The sequence below is a fragment of the Procambarus clarkii genome, chromosome 69 (genome assembly GCF_040958095.1).
Source record: "Procambarus clarkii isolate CNS0578487 chromosome 69, FALCON_Pclarkii_2.0, whole genome shotgun sequence".
Lineage (NCBI taxonomy): Eukaryota > Metazoa > Arthropoda > Malacostraca > Decapoda > Cambaridae > Procambarus > Procambarus clarkii.
In genome coordinates this window covers 21130358-21150357 of record NC_091218.1, presented here as the reverse complement: position 1 = coordinate 21150357, position 20000 = coordinate 21130358, and the positions used below count along the sequence as shown (strand labels likewise).

Genomic DNA, 20000 nt, shown 5'->3' with positions numbered 1-20000 from the left:
GCAGTTACGAAAGCACTTACAAACCTGTACATCTTTTCTCAATCTTTGGCGGCTTTGTTTACAATTTTTAAACAGTTAATGAGCTCCGAAGCACCAGGAGGCTGTTTATAACAATAACAACAGTTGATTGGGAAGTTTTCATGCTTGTAAAGTGTTTAATAAATGTAACCAAAGCCGTCAAAGATTGAGGAAAGATGTATACGTTCGTAAGTAATTGCGTAACTGCTTCGTGAATCTGGCCCCAGGTTCGTATCGTCGGGTATAGCCTCACGCCCAGCCCGTCATTCTCCGTGTCTCAATAAAAACAAAAGCCTACTTAAACGTTTAATTCAAAGGAGATTGCAGCTTGAATAACCCCGGCAGACAATAACTATATATTTTAACGCCTGACCTGATATAAAAGACACCAACTGACTTATTGAAATAATAAGCTTAGTGATACTTTGATGGTGATTCTTGCACCTCAACATATTTTAGGGGGAATTAGTGCATAATTTACTACCATATATGTTTTAGCCTATTATCCCCAGTTCGTTAACTGTTGGTAGTGTTTGTAGGTGATTGTAACCTACCCACCGACCTTCACGGAATGGGTGCATGATAGGTCAGTCAAATTAGCCAGATAACCAAATTAGGTCAGCCTAGCCAAATTAGGTCAGTAACTACCTCACTGCAAACATAAACTTGCTTAGCTTAGATACTGTTGTGGTCCAGTTCTTGAACCCATTCTTGATGGGTTCAAGAATGTGTAATTTACACATTAAACTGTGTAAATAGTTTACACCAATCCTGTTACTTGCTTAGGCAAATGAATTTTAGGCTTCAGTATGAGAATGGGGTCCACTACCCCCCTCCCCCACAACAGGATGAGTATGTGGTTCTCCTACCCCCTAAACATCCCCTCTCCCCCCCTACACATCCCCCCTACACACACATACAGCATGAGTACGGGGTGCACAGTAATTAAACTAAATTTGGCGCTGTATTATACATTCATAGTTGTTCATAGCTCTTAAATAACTATTATTGGTTAAACTACAGCTCGTCAATATCTCTTGGATTTGCTTCGTTTTGATTCAACTGAACAAGACTCTGCACTGACCTTGGCCTGGTTTAGCTATACTGGATTTAAACTACATTTGGTTTATTTAGGCTATGTTATATTTTGTTGGCGTGAAGGTACATTAGATTTGGTTTAACATAGCTGTATTAGGCTATACTGCAGTTTAATTGCGTTGGATTTATTTAAGTATTGATAGGTGTTTTTATAACTGTTTCAGTGATAGGTGAAAGCGGTTAAAGTTGTCATTCTTTAGTCAACATCATGAGCGTGTGTAGGCCTACAGGCCTCAGTGAAAGATTTTAGGTCTATTGTCAGAATTACTAAACCCGCAATGTACCTTAATACTAACTTTCTCTTAAAACTACATACTTAAAATCAATAAACATTAAAATAAATTACTCAACTTAATCTGAAAAATAGAATGTTCAAAGTTTCTTTGTAGCAAAAGTATTGGACATCTTGTGTTAGCAGTCCCCGTGGTGCAGTGGTAAGACACTCGCCTGGCGCTTGGCAAGCGCTTAGGACTGGGTTCGTATCCAGGCCGTGGAGGATTGACTAGGCACCAATCCTTAACTGTAGCCTCTGTTCACCTAATTGAATGGGTACCTGGTTGTTAAACGATTTGGCGGGTCGTATTCCGGGGAAAATTAGGATTAATGACCTGTCCGAAACGCTATGCGTGCTAGTGACTGTACAAGAATGTAAGAACTCTTGTATATATATAAATAATACAAAAATATCATCAGTTCTCTTGAGCCCGTGTTGTGTGAGACATCTTCCGCTGTGAAGGCTCATGGATTAGTTTAGATTCAGCTACTTGAAACAAAAGTTCCAAGTAGCACGGTGAGCCTTGGGTGAGCCCGTGTTCGTTTTTAGTTTAATAGCTCGGTGGATAGAGTTTTGGCCTCACACACGTGGGGTCCAGGGTTCGAGTCTCCTAGAGCCCAGGTGAATGGATGGAACTAGAGGAGAACCTTGCGGCCGGCAGCTTCAGGAGCACAAGCGCTTCTAGGCTCACACATGTTTTCTGTTTTAAATGCCTTCAGTCCTACATCTGGCTCCATTAATTGTTTACAATGTTGAGCGGTCCATGTCTATTTCTGACGAACATTTCAAAGTTGATTGATGTGTGAACAAAAAAAAATTAAGTAACGCTAAGATTGTGTATAATTTCTTCACGGGCCATGTTTCTATGCTGAACTAGTTGCAAGCATTGAAACGCGGCGGACAGTATTGCAAGTGTTGTTAGGCTGTTGTACCGCTGGTGACAACAGCTGGAGGGAGGTGGGGAGCCGACCAGACACAGGGGACTCTTGATTCAACCTTGACGACGAGCGGAGGAGGTTCGATCCCAACGTCGACTCGAGTCTTGACCTGTGGCATTAGGACCACAGTGTCGTACACGCTCGCCCTATTGGCCCGTCTTGGTCCCTGCAGGGCAGATTAAAGTGAGGGCACAAGACACAATACCCACCACGAAACTCACGCTCTAAAGTCTTCATAACGTGGTCTTATGATCATGAGTATGACCGAATCATCTTCATACATGATAAATTCGCTGAAAACCATCATGTTGAAGTACTAGGTGCAACTTAGGCCCAATTAACATGAGGTTAGAAAACATTGTTATTTACGCTCACTTAAGACGTATTCAGATTTTTCTCGTTTCAACTAACTCTTTTAAAAAAGTATTATATTACATAATATAATCTTATTGTATTTTAAATAGTTTTATAAGATTATAATATGCACAAATTATAACGTTATACCAAAGATTTGTTGCATTATATATGCTAACATTATTATATTTGCATATATATACATTTTACATTTAATCGTAAGGACTTTACATAAACGGTGTTCCCCATTTCTCTGTGAGTAAAAAAAGGGAGAGTCTCCCCTAGTCCTGAACTGTGTCTGAACGTGATTATAGTTGCTGTTTAATCATTAAGTTATTGTGGTGGCCTTAATAACCCACCAGTCATCTGTTGTTGTTTAAGATTCGCTACCTGCAACAAAAAAGTTCCAATAGCACGGGCTATGGCGAGCCCATAGTTCTATATATCACCAGTCATCATAAGTCAACACCAGACCAAATCATTCATATAATATGCGTTGACAAGGACTGCTTCGGAAAAATATGAGCTCCGTAATGGGTGAATTTTTTTAAACGGTATTTAGAGATGTTCCGATTGGTTCGTTGATTTGTTTAATCTCTACTGGATTTTGTTTACCTCGGTTGTGATTGGTTGAACCTATATTAGGTTTGATCTAACTGTGGCGTGTTTTTATTTTTATTTACCGACATTTTAGGCTTTGTTATACAATATAGCATTTTATTTATTAATTATTTTTAATATACGTATTTATAAATATGTAGAAGATACATTGAATTGTCAGAATAGACATTTCTCGTTAAATGGCACTTCAAAAAGGAACTAAAATACTTATTTTGCTTTGATTAGAGACCTATTACTATTAAAATAGTTTAAGTATAAAACTACATCTTGGTTAAAAAATACACTTTGTATACTTTTTAGTATAATGAGAGTTGTTATTGATTTATGATGAGAAATATCCCATGTGTAGCTACCAATGTTGTCGTGGTGGGTGTTAATACCTTGTCTGGCCTGCCAATGTTGTCGTGGAGGGTGTTAATACCTTGTCTGGCCTGCCAGTGTTGTCGTGGAGGGTGTTAATACCTTGTCTGGCCTGCCAGTGTTGTCGTGGTGGGTGTTAATACCTTGTCTGGCCTGCCAGTGTTGTCGTGGTGGGTGTTAATACCTTGTCTGGCCTGCCAGTGTTGTCGTGGTGGGTGTTAATACCTTGTCTGGCCTGCCAGTGTTGTCGTGGTGGGTGTTAATACCTTGTCTGGCCTGCCAGTGTTGTCGTGGTGGGTGTTAATACCTTGTCTGGCCTGCCAGTGTTGTCGTGGTGGGTGTTAATACCTTGTCTGGCCTGCCAGTGTTGTCGTGGTGGGTGTTAATACCTTGTCTGGCCTGCCAGTGTTGTCGTGGAGGGTGTTAATACCTTGTCTGGCCTGCCAGTGTTGTCGTGGTGGGTGTTAATACCTTGTCTGGCCTGCCAGTGTTGTCGTGGAGGGTGTTAATACCTTGTCTGGCCAGCCAGTGTTGTCGTGGTGGGTGTTAATACCTTGTCTGGCCTGCCAGTGTTGTCGTGGAGGGTGTTAATACCTTGTCTGGCCTGCCAGTGTTGTCGTGGTGGGTGTTAATACCTTGTCTGGCCTGCCAGTGTTGTCGAGGTGGGTGTTAATACCTTGTCTGGCCTGCCAGTGTTGTCGTGGAGGGTGTTAATACCTTGTCTGGCCTGCCAGTGTTGTCGTGGTGGGTGTTAATACCTTGTCTGGCCTGCCAGTGTTGTCGTGGTGGGTGTTAATACCTTGTCTGGCCTGCCAGTGTTGTCGTGGAGGGTGTTAATACCTTGTCTGGCCTGCCAGTGTTGTCGTGGTGGGTGTTAATACCTTGTCTGGCCTGCCAGTGTTGTCGTGGAGGGTGTTAATACCTTGTCTGGCCTGCCAGTGTTGTCGTGGAGGGTCGTAATCCCTCGTCTGGTCTGCCAGTGTTGTCGTGGAGGGTGTTAATACCTTGTCTGGCCTGCCAGTGTTGTCGTGGTGGGTGTTAATACCTTGTCTGGCCTGCCAGTGTTGTCGTGGAGGGTGTTAATACCTTGTCTGGCCTGCCAGTGTTGTCGTGGAGGGTCGTAATCCCTCGTCTGGCCTGCCAGTGTTGTCGTGGAGGTCCCTAATCTCATGTCTGGCCTGTCTGTGTTGTCGTGGAGGTCCCTAATCTCATGTCTGGCCTGTCTGTGTTGTCGTGGAGGTCCCTAATCTCATGTCTGGTCCACCAATGTTGTGGAGGCCCATAAGTCAGTTGTCTAGCATATACAGAAATGAACCTGCTTGGTGACACAACTCTGGAGGTAACTATTATGGAAAATTTGCTAGGATTCGCAATAGCAAAAGCCATTCGCATATATCTTTAGCAGCATAGGTTAATAAAGATGGTTAATAAATTTATAATAATAAAGTTAATAAATTAACTTTATACCTGTATGTATATATATATATATATATATATATATATATATATATATATATATATATATATGTCGTACCTAGTAGCCAGAACACACTTCTCAGCCTACTATGCAAGGCCCAATTTGCCTAATAAGCCAAGTTTTCATGAATTAATTATTTTTCGACTACCTAACCTACCTAACCTAACTTTCTCGGCTACCTAACCTAACCTAACCTATAAAGATAGGTTAGGTTAGGTTAGGTAGGGTTGGTTAGGTTCGGTCATATATCTACGTTAATTTTGACTCCAATAACAAAAAATTGACCTCAAACATAATGAAATGGGTAGCTTTATCATTTCATAAGAAAAAAATTAGAGAAAATATATTAATTCAAGAAAACTTGGCTTACTAGGCAAATCGGGCCTTGCATAGTAGGCTGAGAAGTGCGTTCTGGCTATTAGGTACGACATATATATATATATATATATATATATATATATATATATATATATATATATATATATATATATATATATATATATAGTACGGGCTTGGACAACATTAGTAAATTTGCCGATAAGGCAAAATTTGGCTAGGAAAAAAATCAGAAGAATAAAAATTGCTACAACTTATGGCTTAAAATAAGAGGCAACTTTCAAGGTGGTGATTTGTGTTAACTTCAGGTTTCTAATAATAAGAAATAATAATGGAACTACCATTATTCTTGAAATTGTCAACTCTAAATCCGAAGGAGATCTGGATGTCATGATTAGTAGGGATCTGATGCTAAGAATTTAATGTATAAAAATCTATACATATGATAAGCATGATAAGGTTCATATCTAGAAGTCTTGGCATAAAGTTATCTTTAGTGTTAATGTACAGCTTTATCTTTATCCTAAATTAGACTATTATGATTATGCAGTTCAGTTTTGGGTGCCATATTATGGAATGTATATAAATTCACATAAAAAGATATAATCATTGGATTTTTTTCCAGCTTTGGTTACGTATATTTATGAGGAAGTTTAGTTTTGCAACAAATAACAGGTCTGGGTCTGCAATTTCCTCTATTCTTATATATTTTTTTGTAATGTTAATTATTCCACCATCATAGGCATTATGGAACATAAAACCACGTGTCTGAATTATAGTCCACTTACACTAGGATGCGGAGTTGGGTTGAAATGCCCGAAATGCCTTATGCCCGAAACGCTTTGCGTAATAGTGGCTTTAGGCATTGTATGTACTAGCTCTACCTATAAGTTAAACAATCCTTGTAAATATTTATTGTATGTATGTACCTTACCTAAATAAAATTGTATTGTATTGTATTGTATTGAAATAGTTTGAATTTGTTTACAAATTTTGAATTTCAGTAATTTGAGGCAGTCATTATGCTCTCTCGAAATTTATTTGAATACTACCTTTTGCGAGGTAAATTATTTGTTCTATACACAGTCTTAAAGTTATTGTATTATGAGAAAAGAGATTCTATTCTCTATTCTGATTCTATTCTTTTTTCTGATTCTATTCTATATTCTGATTCTATTCTCTATTATGATTCTGGTTATATTTAAACGTCTTTATATGTGAAATGCGTGCCTACATCCCCCATGGGCGGATGATATAATTATCAGCTCGGGGAATGTTTGAGTTCTATGCACAATTGAAACTGAGCGGCCCCCACATGACCAGATATAGACTCGAATCCTTCATCAAACATTTACCTGTGAGTGTCAGTGGGGAATTGATTCACATGGGCCTCATCATTTCTACAGCTTTAAAACAATTAACAAATTAGAAGATCTTTTTTTTGCATGTCCAGTATGACTCGCACAAGGAGCAACGGTTTCTAGCTCAAGCCACACTGTAGGATGGTAAACAGATGCTTGTTCCCCAATAGGATTATAGCCTATGGAACCGCCTACCCGTCGAAGTCGTAAATGTATAATACTCTTTATTTTGTCATTTTACTCGGGATTTTGCTTAACAATTAAATATAATTGAGATATTTGGTTGGGTTAAACTATTTTGGTTTCGTTAATCTGAGGTTGTTGCGTTGGGGTTGTGTTTATAGGGATGAGTTTAGTTTTTTTGATGAGTTATATTGCTGTTTGGCAGCTTATCCTGTATTGAGAAAGCTTTGAGTGAGTGTGAGTGCCTACTCAGGGTTAAGTGGGTTGTTTAGAACGTGTTATAGTTATATTAGGTTAACGTGCTTGTGGTGGAATACTGGCAACATGGAAATGACGTTACTAATTGCGCGAAAATTTTAGCTAAGCTCACATAGGTGAGAGTTACATAGTCTATGTAACTCCTCCTTGAGGAAGCTTTGGTGTACATATTCTTCTGCAACATCCTAAGACATATTTTTAAATACTAATATTGATATAAATATTTGTCAACTTATAAATCAATAAACTATAGAATATTAATTCATGAGAACAACGCCCCGGACGCCTTAACTGCTTCAGTCTGTCGGGTTGTTATAGAACCCTCTGGCACGCCACTAATAACTACGGGCTCGCCATAGCCCGTGCTACTTGGAACTTTTTGTTCCATGTAGCGAATCTTTAACAACAACAACAACAACAACAACATCATACGCCACTAATAAGTTGAGAATTATATTCAGTCATATTCCTGTACACAATTAACGTTACATATGCGGTTATAAATTGTTCATTCATGTAAAGGCGATACATCCCAAAACGCTTCCGGCGTCCACGTGAGTATAGACATCTTGAGTGTTGAGAAATTACAAGTGTTGAGACGCCATTAACTAGCGGTTATCACCCTTTCTGACACCCCCCCCCCCTGCACCTTACACTATGTGTCGGAGTGCCATCCTCCTCCCCACCATGTGTCGGAGTGCCATCCCTCCCCCCACCATGTGTCGGAGTGCCATCCCTCCCCCCACCATGTGTCGGAGTGCCATCCCTCCCCCCACCATGTGTCGGAGTGCCATCCCTCCCCCCACCATGTGTCGGAGTGCCATCCCTCCCCCCACCATGTGTCGGAGTGCCATCCCTCCCCCCACCATGTGTCGGAGTGCCATCCTCCTCCCCACCATGTGTCGGAGTGCCATCCCTCCCCCCACCATGTGTCGGAGTGCCATCCCTCCCCCCACCATGTGTCGGAGTGCCATCCCTCCCCCCACCATGTGTCGGAGTGCCATCCCTCCCCCCACCATGTGTCGGAGTGCCATCCCTCCCCCCACCATGTGTCGGAGTGCCATCCTCCTCCCCACCATGTGTCGGAGTGCCATCCCTCCCCCCACCATGTGTCGGAGTGCCATCCTCCTCCCCACCATGTGTCGGAGTGCCATCCCTCCCCCCACCATGTGTCGGAGTGCCATCCCTCCCCCCACCATGTGTCGGAGTGCCATCCCTCCCCCCACCATGTGTCGGAGTGCCATCCCTCCCCCCACCATGTGTCGGAGTGCCATCCCTCCCCCCACCATGTGTCGGAGTGCCATCCCCCCCACCATGTGTCGGAGTGCCATCCCTCCCCCCCCCCTTCTCCATAACTGACCCTTAAGGTTGCAGTCCAAACAACATGTATATAAGATTGATCATCTTTATATTTTTTCTATACTGGTTCATATATATTTACGTGGATTATTTTTATAGTGGAGTTTTACACTATAAAATTGTGATAGAATATTATTCCAACACTTTGAGTCTGTGGTCCCCATTACCCCATGGAAGGGGGTGTGGTCCCCATTACCTCGTGGAAGGGGGTGTGGTCCCCATTACCCCGTGGAAGGGGGTGTGGTCCCCATTACCCCCATGGAAGGTGGTGTGGTCCCCATTACCCCCATGGAAGGGGTGTGGTCCCCATTACCCCCATGGAAGGTGGTGTGGTCCCCATTACCCCAGAGAGGGGGGGGCGATTTCCCCCACGTACCACAGTGGTAACACACTCATCCCTCACCTCACCACCGATTTAATTAGGTTAAAATCCTGGCCAGGGAGGATTGTCTGGGCTCCAATCCTTAACCGTTCGCATCTGTTCACCCAGCAGTAATTCTGTACCTGGTTGCTAACCGATTGGCGGGTCGTGTTCCAGGGAAAACTAGTGGGTAAGGCTTACCTTGAGCTATGGGAAATGAAAGCTCTCAGCCTGCTAACAGGAGTCAGAAAGGCATCAGCTCCTGAACTCACCCGAGGAAAAAAAACTGTTATAAACAGTATACTGTTGAATATATTTACGTATATCAATGTAAACAGTAGATGTTGTGGAGTATGTCGACTGAGATGTTTATCTGGGTAGCATTTATTCTTTATTACTTATATACTTGGAGGTTATTAAACAAAATGACTTGGTGCTCTGTGATTATTTAGGTAGTTGACAGGCCTTCACACTGAACACCAGTGAACACGAGCCCAGAGTGTGTACACTGAACACCAGTGTACAGGGCCCAGAGTGTGTACACTGAACACCAGTGTACAGGGCCCAGAGTGTGTACACTGAACACCAGTGTACAGGGCCCAGAGTGTGTACACTGAACACCAGTGTACAGGGCCCAGAGTGTATACACTGAACACCAGTGTACAGGGCCCAGAGTGTGTACACTGAACACCAGTGTACAGGGCCCAGAGTGTGTACACTGAACACCAGTGTACAGGGCCCAGAGTGTGTACACTGAACACCAGTGTACAGGGCCCAGAGTGTGTACACTGAACACCACCAGTGTACAGGGCCCAGAGTGTGCACACTGAACACCACCAATGTACAGGACCCAGAGTGTGTACACTGAACACCAATGTACAGGGCCCAGAGTGTGTACACTGAACACCACCAGTGTACAGGGCCCAGAGTGTGTACACTGAACATTAGTGTACAGGACCCAGAGTGTGTACACTGAACACCATCAGTATACAGGGCCCAGAGTGTGTACACTGAACACCACCAGTGTACAGGGGCCAGAGTGTGTACGTTGAAACATCACATTATACATGATTGTGTGAGTTAAGGACGTTTGTGGCATTCATTAACCTATTAGCTAAGGGCACGAGACTTGGACGCCTTGTGTTAGTGTGGGTGTAGTTGAGCAGACCACACACTAGAAGGTGAAGGGACGACGACGACGTTTCGGTCCGTCCTGGACCATTCTCAAGTCAATTGTGATGAGGAAGTAGAGACAGGGAATAAATAGGCAAGAGAGAGGTGAGGAGTAGTTCCCTCACTACTAGAGTAGAGTTTGGGGGTAGTTCCCTGTGTAGTGTTGGCCCCAACCACGGCTAGTTCACTGTGCACCCCATGCACATCCTGTGAGTGTTCATTGTGCACCCCATACTCATCCTGTGAGCCCTAGTGTATTGTGCACCCCATACTCATCCTGTGAGCCCTAGTGTATTGTGCACCCCATACTCATCCTGTGAGCCCAAGTGTATTGTGCACCCCATACTCATCCTGTGAGCCCTAGTGTATTGTGCACCCCATACTCATCCTGTGAGCCCTAGTGTATTGTGCACCCCATACTCATCCTGTGAGCCCTAGTGTATTGTGCACCCCATACTCATCCTGTGAGCCCTAGTGTATTGTGCACCATATACTCATCCTGTGAGCCCTAGTGTATTGTACACCCCATACTCATCCTGTGAGCCCTAGTGTATTGTGCACCCTATACTCATCCTGTGAGCCCTAGTGTATTTTACACCCCATACTCATCCTGTGAGCCCTAGTGTATTGTGCACCCCATACTCATCCTGTGAGCCCTAGTGTATTGTGCACCCCATACTCATCCTGTGAGCCCAAGTGTATTGTGCACCCCATACTCATCCTGTGAGCCCTAGTGTATTGTGCACCCCATACTCATCCTGTGAGCCCTAGTGTATTGTGCACCCCATACTCATCCTGTGAGCCCTAGTGTATTGTGCACCCCATACTCATCCTGTGAGCCCTAGTGTATTGTGCACCTCATACTCATCCTGTGAGTGTTCATTGTACACCCCATACTCATCCTGTGAGCCCTAGTGTATTGTGCACCCCATACTCATCCTGTGAGCCCTAGTGTATTGTGCACCCCATACTCATCCTGTGAGCCCTAGTGTATTGTGCACCTCATACTCATCCTGTGAGTGTTCATTGTACACCCCATACTCATCCTGTGAGCCCTAGTGTATTGTGCACCCCATACTCATCCTGTGAGCCCTAGTGTATTGTGCACCCCATAATCATCCTGTGAGCCCTAGTGTATTGTGCACCCCATGCTCATCCTGTGAGCCCTAGTGTATTGTTCACCCCATACTCATCCTGTGAGCCCTAGTGTATTGTGCACCCCATACTCATCCTGTGAGCCCTAGTGTATTGTTCACCCCATACTCATCCTGTGAGCCCTAGTGTATTGTGCACCCCATACTCATCCTGTGAGCCCTAGTGTATTGTTCACCCCATACTCATCCTGTGAGCCCTAGTGTATTGTGCACCCCATACTCATCCTGTGAGCCCTAGTGTATTGCGCACCCCATACTCATCCTGTGAGCCCTAGTGTATTGTGCACCTCATACTCATCCTGTGAGTGTTCATTGTACACCCCATACTCATCCTGTGAGCCCTAGTGTATTGTGCACCCCATACTCATCCTGTGAGCCCTAGTGTATTGTGCACCCCATACTCATCCTGTGAGCCCTAGTGTATTGCGCACCCCATACTCATCCTGTGAGCCCTAGTGTATTGTGCACCCCATACTCATCCTGTGAGCCCTAGTGTATTGCGCACCCCATACTCATCCTGTGAGCCCTAGTGTATTGTGCACCTCATACTCATCCTGTGAGTGTTCATTGTACACCCCATACTCATCCTGTGAGCCCTAGTGTATTGTGCACCCCATACTCATCCTGTGAGCCCTAGTGTATTGTGCACCCCATACTCATCCTGTGAGCCCTAGTGTATTGCGCACCCCATACTCATCCTGTGAGCCCTAGTGTATTGTGCACCCCATACTCATCCTGTGAGCCCTAGTGTATTGCGCACCCCATACTCATCCTGTGAGCCCTAGTGTATTGTGCACCTCATACTCATCCTGTGAGTGTTCATTGTACACCCCATACTCATCCTGTGAGCCCTAGTGTATTGTGCACCCCATACTCATCCTGTGAGCCCTAGTGTATTGTGCACCCCATACTCATCCTGTGAGCCCTAGTGTATTGTGCACCCCATACTCATCCTGTGAGCCCTAGTGTATTGTACACCCCATACTCATCCTGTGAGCCCTAGTGTATTGTGCACCCCATACTCATCCTGTGAGCCCTAGTGTATTGTGCACCCCATACTCATCCTGTGAGCCCTAGTGTATTGTGCACCCCATACTCATCCTGTGAGCCCTAGTGTATTGCGCACCCCATACTCATCCTGTGAGCCCTAGTGTATTGTGCACCTCATACTCATCCTGTGAGTGTTCATTGTACACCCCATACTCATCCTGTGAGCCCTAGTGTATTGTGCACCCCATACTCATCCTGTGAACCCTAGTGTATTGTGCACCCCATACTCATCCTGTGAGCCCTAGTGTATTGTGCACCCCATACTCATCCTGTGAGCCCTAGTGTATTGTGCACCCCATACTCATCCTGTGAGCCCTAGTGTATTGTTCACCCCATACTCATCCTGTGAACCCTAGTGTATTGTGCACCCCATACTCATCCTGTGAGCCCTAGTGTATTGTGCACCCCATACTCATCCTGTGAGCCCTAGTGTATTGTGCACCCCATACTCATCCTGTGAGCCCTAGTGTATTGTGCACCCCATACTCATCCTGTGAGCCCTAGTGTATTGCGCACCCCATACTCATCCTGTGAGCCCTAGTGTATTGTGCACCTCATACTCATCCTGTGAGTGTTCATTGTACACCCCATACTCATCCTGTGAGTGTTCATTGTACACCCCATACTCATCCTGTGAGCCCTAGTGTATTGTGCACCCCATACTCATCCTGTGAGCCCTAGTGTATTGCGCACCCCATACTCATCCTGTGAGCCCTAGTGTATTGTGCACCCCATACTCATCCTGTGAGTGTTCATTGTACACCCCATACTCATCCTGTGAGCCCTAGTGTATTGTGCACCCCATACTCATCCTGTGAGTGTTCATTGTACACCCCATACTCATCCTGTGAGTGTTCATTGTACACCCCATACTCATCCTGTGAGTGTTCATTGTACACCCCATACTCATCCTGTGAGTGTTCATTGTACACCCCATACTCATCCTGTGAGCCCTAGTGTATTGTGCACCCCATACTCATCCTGTGAGCCCTAGTGTATTGTGCACCCCATACTCATCCTGTGAGCCCTAGTGTATTGCGCACCCCATACTCATCCTGTGAGCCCTAGTGTATTGTGCACCTCATACTCATCCTGTGAGTGTTCATTGTACACCCCATACTCATCCTGTGAGCCCTAGTGTATTGTGCACCCCATACTCATCCTGTGAGCCCTAGTGTATTGTACACCCCATACTCATCCTGTGAGCCCTAGTGTATTGTGTACCCCATACTCATCCTGTGAGCCCTAGTGTATTGTGCACCCCATACTCATCCTGTGAGCCCTAGTGTATTGTGCACCCCATACTCATCCTGTGAGCCCTAGTGTATTGTGCACCCCATACTCATCCTGTGAGCCCTAGTGTATTGCGCACCCCATACTCATCCTGTGAGCCCTAGTGTATTGTGCACCTCATACTCATCCTGTGAGTGTTCATTGTGCACCCCATACTCATCCTGTGAGCCCTAGTGTATTGTGCACCCCATACTCATCCTGTGAGCCCTAGTGTATTGTGCACCCCATACTCATCCTGTGAGCCCTAGTGTATTGTGCACCCCATACTCATCCTGTGAGCCCTAGTGTATTGTGCACCATATACTCATCCTGTGAGCCCTAGTGTATTGTACACCCCATACTCATCCTGTGAGCCCTAGTGTATTGTGCACCCCATACTCATCCTGTGAGCCCTAGTGTATTGTACACCCCATACTCATCCTGTGAGCCCTTGTGTATTGTGCACCCCATACTCATCCTGTGAGCCCTAGTGTATTGTTCACCCCATACTCATCCTGTGAGCCCTAGTGTATTGTGCACCCCATACTCATCCTGTGAGCCCTAGTGTATTGTGCACCATATACTCATCCTGTGAGCCCTAGTGTATTGTACACCCCATACTCATCCTGTGAGCCCTAGTGTATTGTGCACCCTATACTCATCCTGTGAACCCTAGTGTATTGTGCACCCCATACTCATCCTGTGAGCCCTAGTGTATTGTGCACCCCATACTCATCCTGTGAGCCCTAGTGTATTGTACACCCCATACTCATCCTGTGAGCCCTAGTGTATTGTGCACCCCATACTCATCCTGTGAGCCCTAGTGTATTGTGCACCCTATACTCATCCTGTGAGCCCTAGTGTATTGTGCACCCTATACTCATCCTGTGAGCCCTAGTGTATTGTGCACCCTATACTCATCCTGTGAGCCCTAGTGTATTGTGCACCCCATACTCATCCTGTGAGCCCTAGTGTATTGCGCACCCTATACTCATCCTGTGAGCCCTAGTGTATTGTGCACCCCATACTCATCCTGTGAGCCCTAGTGTATTGCGCACCCTATACTCATCCTGTGAGCCCTAGTGTATTGTGCACCCCATACTCATCCTGTGAGCCCTAGTGTATTGCGCACCCTATACTCATCCTGTGAGCCCTAGTGTATTGTGCACCCCATACTCATCCTGTGAGCCCTAGTGTATTGTGCACCCCATACTCATCCTGTGAGCCCTAGTGTATTGTGCACCCTATACTCATCCTGTGAGCCCTAGTGTATTGTGCACCCCATACTCATCCTGTGAGCCCTAGTGTATTGTGCACCCCATACTCATCCTGTGAGCCCTAGTGTATTGTGCACCCCATACTCATCCTGTGAGCCCTAGTGTATTGTGCACCCCATACTCATCCTGTGAGCCCTAGTGTATTGTACACCCCATACTCATCCTGTGAGCCCTAGTGTATTGTGCACCTCATACTCATCCTGTGAGTGTTCATTATACACCCCATACTCATCCTGTGAGCCCTAGTGTATTGTCCACCCCATACTCATCCTGTGAGTGTTCATTATACACCCCATACTCATCCTGTGAGCCCTAGTGTATTGTACACCCCATACTCATCCTGTGAGTGTTCATTATACACCCCATACTCATCCTGTGAGCCCTAGTGTATTGTACACCCCATACTCATCCTGTGAGTGTTCATTATACACCCCATACTCATCCTGTGAGCCCTAGTGTATTGTACACCCCATACTCATCCTGTGAGTGTTCATTATACACCCCATACTCATCCTGTGAGCCCTAGTGTATTGCGCACCCCATACTCATCCTGTGAGCCCTAGTGTATTGTGCACCCCATACTCATCCTGTGAGCCCTAGTGTATTGTGCACACCATACTCATCCTGTGAGCCTACAGAAAACACAGAAGGTTGTAGTAAGACCCGAGAGAGAGTGTGTGTTAAAGAATATATGAAAGTTGCCAACAAGGTAATTTGCAGCCTTAACGATTCTAGCGGTTTGTTAGGAATAAGGCAAAATAATTTGCTTGTGTCTTATGCCGCGGAGGAGAGAGTCCCCTGGCGCCGGACGCCCTGGCGCTGGACGCGGGACGGCCTGGCGCTGGACGCCCTGGCGCCGGACGCCCTGGCGCTGGACGCGGGACGGCCTGGCGCTGGACGCCCTGGCGCCGGACGCCCTGGCGCTGGACGCGGGACGGCCTGGCGCTGGACGCGGGACGCCCTGGCGCCGGACGCCCTGGCGCTGGACGCGGGACGGCCTGGCGCTGGACGCCCTGGCGCTGGACGCCCTGGCGCTGGACGCGGGACGGCCTGGCGCTGGACGCCCTGGCGCCGGACGCCCTGGCGCTGGACGCGGGACGGCCTGGCGCTGGACGCGGGACGCCCTGGCGCCGGACGCCCTGGCGCTGGACGCGGGACGGCCTGGCGCTGGACGCCCTGGCGCTGGACGCCCTGGCGCTGGACGCGGGACGGCCTGGCGCTGGACGCGGGACGCCCTGGCGCCGGACGCCCTGGCCCCGGACGCTGGACGCTCTGAGCATGAATGTGTGTCTTGGGCAACCTTCCTACATTCAGTTTTCAAGTGTTCTCAGCACTTAAAGGTAAAGGAAAATACCCGGAGGCACCACATGGTCTACGTTTTCTTTAGTTGTGGAATATGTGTAAGACTAAAGTATGATGGTCGGTAAAGTATTGTGATGGTGTTAATAACCCTCTTTTTGGGGTTGTTGATGCTAAGGAAACTAAGATAGGGATAATATATATATACGGGCTTAAGGTTAATGAACTTCGCGGATTATCAAGTCTTTAAAAAAAACATACTGTAGCTAGTAAGTGTGTAGTTTAATCTAGAACAAAATTTAAGACCGAATTAAAATGTATACAATATAGGTTGCATACCTAAACTAACTACACTGAGCATATGCAATTAGACAATTGCATAGGCAATTAGACTTCTTTCTTCTTTCTTTTTTCTTACTACTTCTAAGCATCTTAAATGCTCTGAAAGAAGTGTTTCTTAATTTTTTTTTTTACGCAATTTTCAACGTAACATTTGCAGAGCGTTGAAAGTGGCGTGTGAGAGGTGGTGACATGTGTGATGTTAAGCACTCAGCTTAAGCGTGTGTTCTTGCAGCTCAAGCTGGTGCTCTTTTGAAACAGAAATTGAAATTGAAATAAGTTTATTGAGGTAAAATACACACAAAGGGATGAGGTAGCTGAAGCTATTCTCACACCGTTCAGTACACCGTGTTAATACATACACCGTTCAGTACATCGTGTTAATACATACACCGTTCAGTACATCGTGTTAATACATACACCGTTCATTACATCGTGTTAATACATACACCGTTCAGTACATCGTGTTAATACATACATATACACACAGTGGCGCTCTTGATTGAAGTTTTTAGTCCTCCAGGAACGACTGAAGGAATGGGTGAGGTAATCCACACTTGCTGAAACAATAAGCTAAAATTGTCAGCTGCTTCTCTCTGTTTATCGCGAACACAAGGAAGGAACTGACAATTTCTTTCTGTGAAAGAAGGAACAAAGATAAAGATTCGTACAGACACACACACATACTTTCATCATGCAACATATCTTTTTATGCTAGGTTTAAAGGGTTAAGCCTATCGACTGCTAGGATTTATAAAGCGCGCAATAAATCTATGTTTATATAATCTTCACGTATATTTTTTTATACCGAAAAAATGCAGCTTAAAGTAAATGCAAGTCTATACATCTCTCTTTCTCTCTCTGTGAATACCTTGTGCTGACTCTAACAGCCGCCTTAACCCGTTTTGGGGCTATTATCTTCTGAATCGCCTTCACTATTTTAAGATAAATATTACATTAATCTCTCAATACATGACAATAACAACAAAAATTAGGATTATCCTTAACAGTGGTAATAGAAAACGCGTTGCATGGGTAACTAAACTATGGGTATTGTTATTGTTTGTGTGGGCCGTGATGCTCCGACAGGCTGAGTCAGTTTGAGCAGGGCGTCAACTAGTGGGCAGTGTAACTGTTACGTGTAGGTCTATACTTAAGTTCCTCCCGTCCTGGCCTCCTACAGGAGTAAGCAGTTCCATCACCGCCTCAATCATCGTGGAAGAGGAAGAGGACGAGCAGTCGCCTCCACTATGGGAGCGATCCAGGTGAAGCTCAGCTCTTAGCTCAGGTAAACGTTGCTGGTGATGGTGGGTGGAGGTGCTGGCTCGCCCCCCTTCACCCCCCTCCCCACCCTCCCCCTTCACCACACACCCGACCACCACATCAACCACTGTCGCGGAGCTCCCATACAACTTCATTTTTTGTCCATGCCTCAGGAATAAAATTTTAGGTTCATTCATACGATGGAACAGTACAGAGAGAGCAGAGGATGTTGGTGAGGTATTAAGAGGCTCCCCAGCAGTGTGTCGGGGGTGTGGAGAGCAGCGAGGTGAGGTGTGGAGGGGGGTGGTAGTGTGGTGCTGTGTTCCAGGTCCTCCTAGCCCCATCACCAGCTATGTATGCCACATACAGGCGAGTCTTGGCCTGCCCAAGCCTCGCGCACGGCCATCTTAAACCCTTAGTGAGGTCTCTCACTCTTAGGAAGTAGCTGAGACCGTCTTGAGTGGAGTTGCTGTTGATGTGCTCCACTAGACGTCTGCCCTCACTCTTGTAAAGGCTTAACTTATGTGGCTAGTCTCTCTCTTATATTAATGTAACGTTAATCAATTTACTAAACGTGAACTCTGGTGATTCTGCCTGAATATCGGTGTTAACTAAACAAATATCATAAACTCTAACTAAAATGGTAGCTGGCTGTGTTGAGAGACTCTTCCAGCGGCCGCTGGAGCCCCGGCTGCCCCTCGCTGCTCAGTCACCAGCCCTGTGACAGAGAAGGCTGCTCAGTCACCAGCCCTGTGACAGAGAGGGCTGCTCAGTCACCAGCCCTGTGACAGAGAAGGCTGCTCAGTCACCAGCCCTGTGACAGAGAAGGCTGCTCAGTCACCAGCCCTGTGACAGAGAGGGCTGCTCAGTCACCAGCCCTGTGACAGAGAAGGCTGCTCAGTCACCAGCCCTGTGGCAGAGAGGGCGTAACCTGGGGTGACCACCACCTTCACCACCACCACCTCCACCACAGCCAGTCACCAAATGATTCTGTTTAGTTGTCGTTCGAGAATAAACCACTCCTTAGTGCTACCTTTAAATAACCAAGCTAACTAAATATATATCTTTGGTAACCACTGGCTGATGCATGATTAAATCTATTCACCTGTTTGCTTACTCTGGATAATAGTTGCTATAACTAAATTCTCACCTGTGCTTGCATGATGCTAAATAACTTTTGCATATTTAAGCCTAGTATTTTTAATTAGATTCCACCATGTTTGCACACCAATGGGCTCACCTGAACACAGAGGTTAGCCAAACAAGAATCATTTTGTGGGGTGCCTTGCATGAGGGCAGATCCCTGCAGGCCGCCGGGATGTGTGTGTGTGTAAGGATAGAGTCCACTTAACACATGCTGGGGGATAGTGGCCGAGGGCTAGTCACCAGGAAGCTGGCGTGTAGGCTTAACACCAGTGGACGGGAGGCAGCTGTGTGTGTATGTGTATGTATACACCAGCTGCCTCTCATACAGCTGCTGACGCAAGTGATGTATATACTTGTGTATTAACACCTTCCAACACTCTCGCTAGACGGTGTCACTTGTTAAGTAGCTCACCTTTACATACTCGCAAGGCAAACATTTTTAGTCTTATATACATATACTTATATATACATACATATATATGTATGTTACATTTTTTTATAAATAGTTATTAGGCCTATGTTACAATTTTTAGACAGTTTTGAATTGTTAATATTTGCTCATTTTTGCAATTATTTTGTTGCATTGTAACAAAATTGTTAATTATGATGTAGCATACAGCTTTTCCTTGTCAGGTGAACTCCAGTCTTAATCTGTAGTTGTCTACGATGGCGGCCAAACTTATACATAGATAAGTCTTATAATGCTATATGATTAGAGCCTTTCAGTAAAATAATCATTTAAACAACAAAAAGCATGTTCCTTATTGAAAGTAAACCTCTTATTTGTGTGTCATTTTTTTTAATTAGAATTCTGTCTTAACACTTCAACGACTGACAACTTACTGCACTTCATATGAAAAATGTAATGTAGATATCTCACCTTTTTGTAGTAACTACTAGACAAGTATATTTGATCTTTGTGTGTCTTCCACACTGGCAGAATAAACAGTGTCTTCCTTCACGATATCTTAAGATGTGTGTGTCGTAGTTACTGCTTGTTGGAGTCCCGCCTCTACCATGAGACGTCGT

The 20000-nt window shown here is 45.3% G+C and overlaps 1 protein-coding gene across 5 annotated transcripts in view; it reads left to right on the top strand.

The window, feature by feature from the left end:
• The window catches only part of rsh (radish), a 122389-nt gene that overhangs the window by 35487 nt on the left and 66902 nt on the right, over window positions 1-20000 (top strand). For 4 of the 5 annotated variants that reach the window (XM_069311195.1, XM_069311193.1, XM_069311194.1 and 1 more), the window contains exon 3: window positions 17746-17827. The exons of the other annotated variant lie outside the window; for it this stretch is intronic. The gene's annotated coding sequence lies outside the window, so the exon portion shown is untranslated. The remainder of the gene's footprint in view (window positions 1-17745; window positions 17828-20000) is intronic. 5 annotated transcript variants of the gene reach the window in all.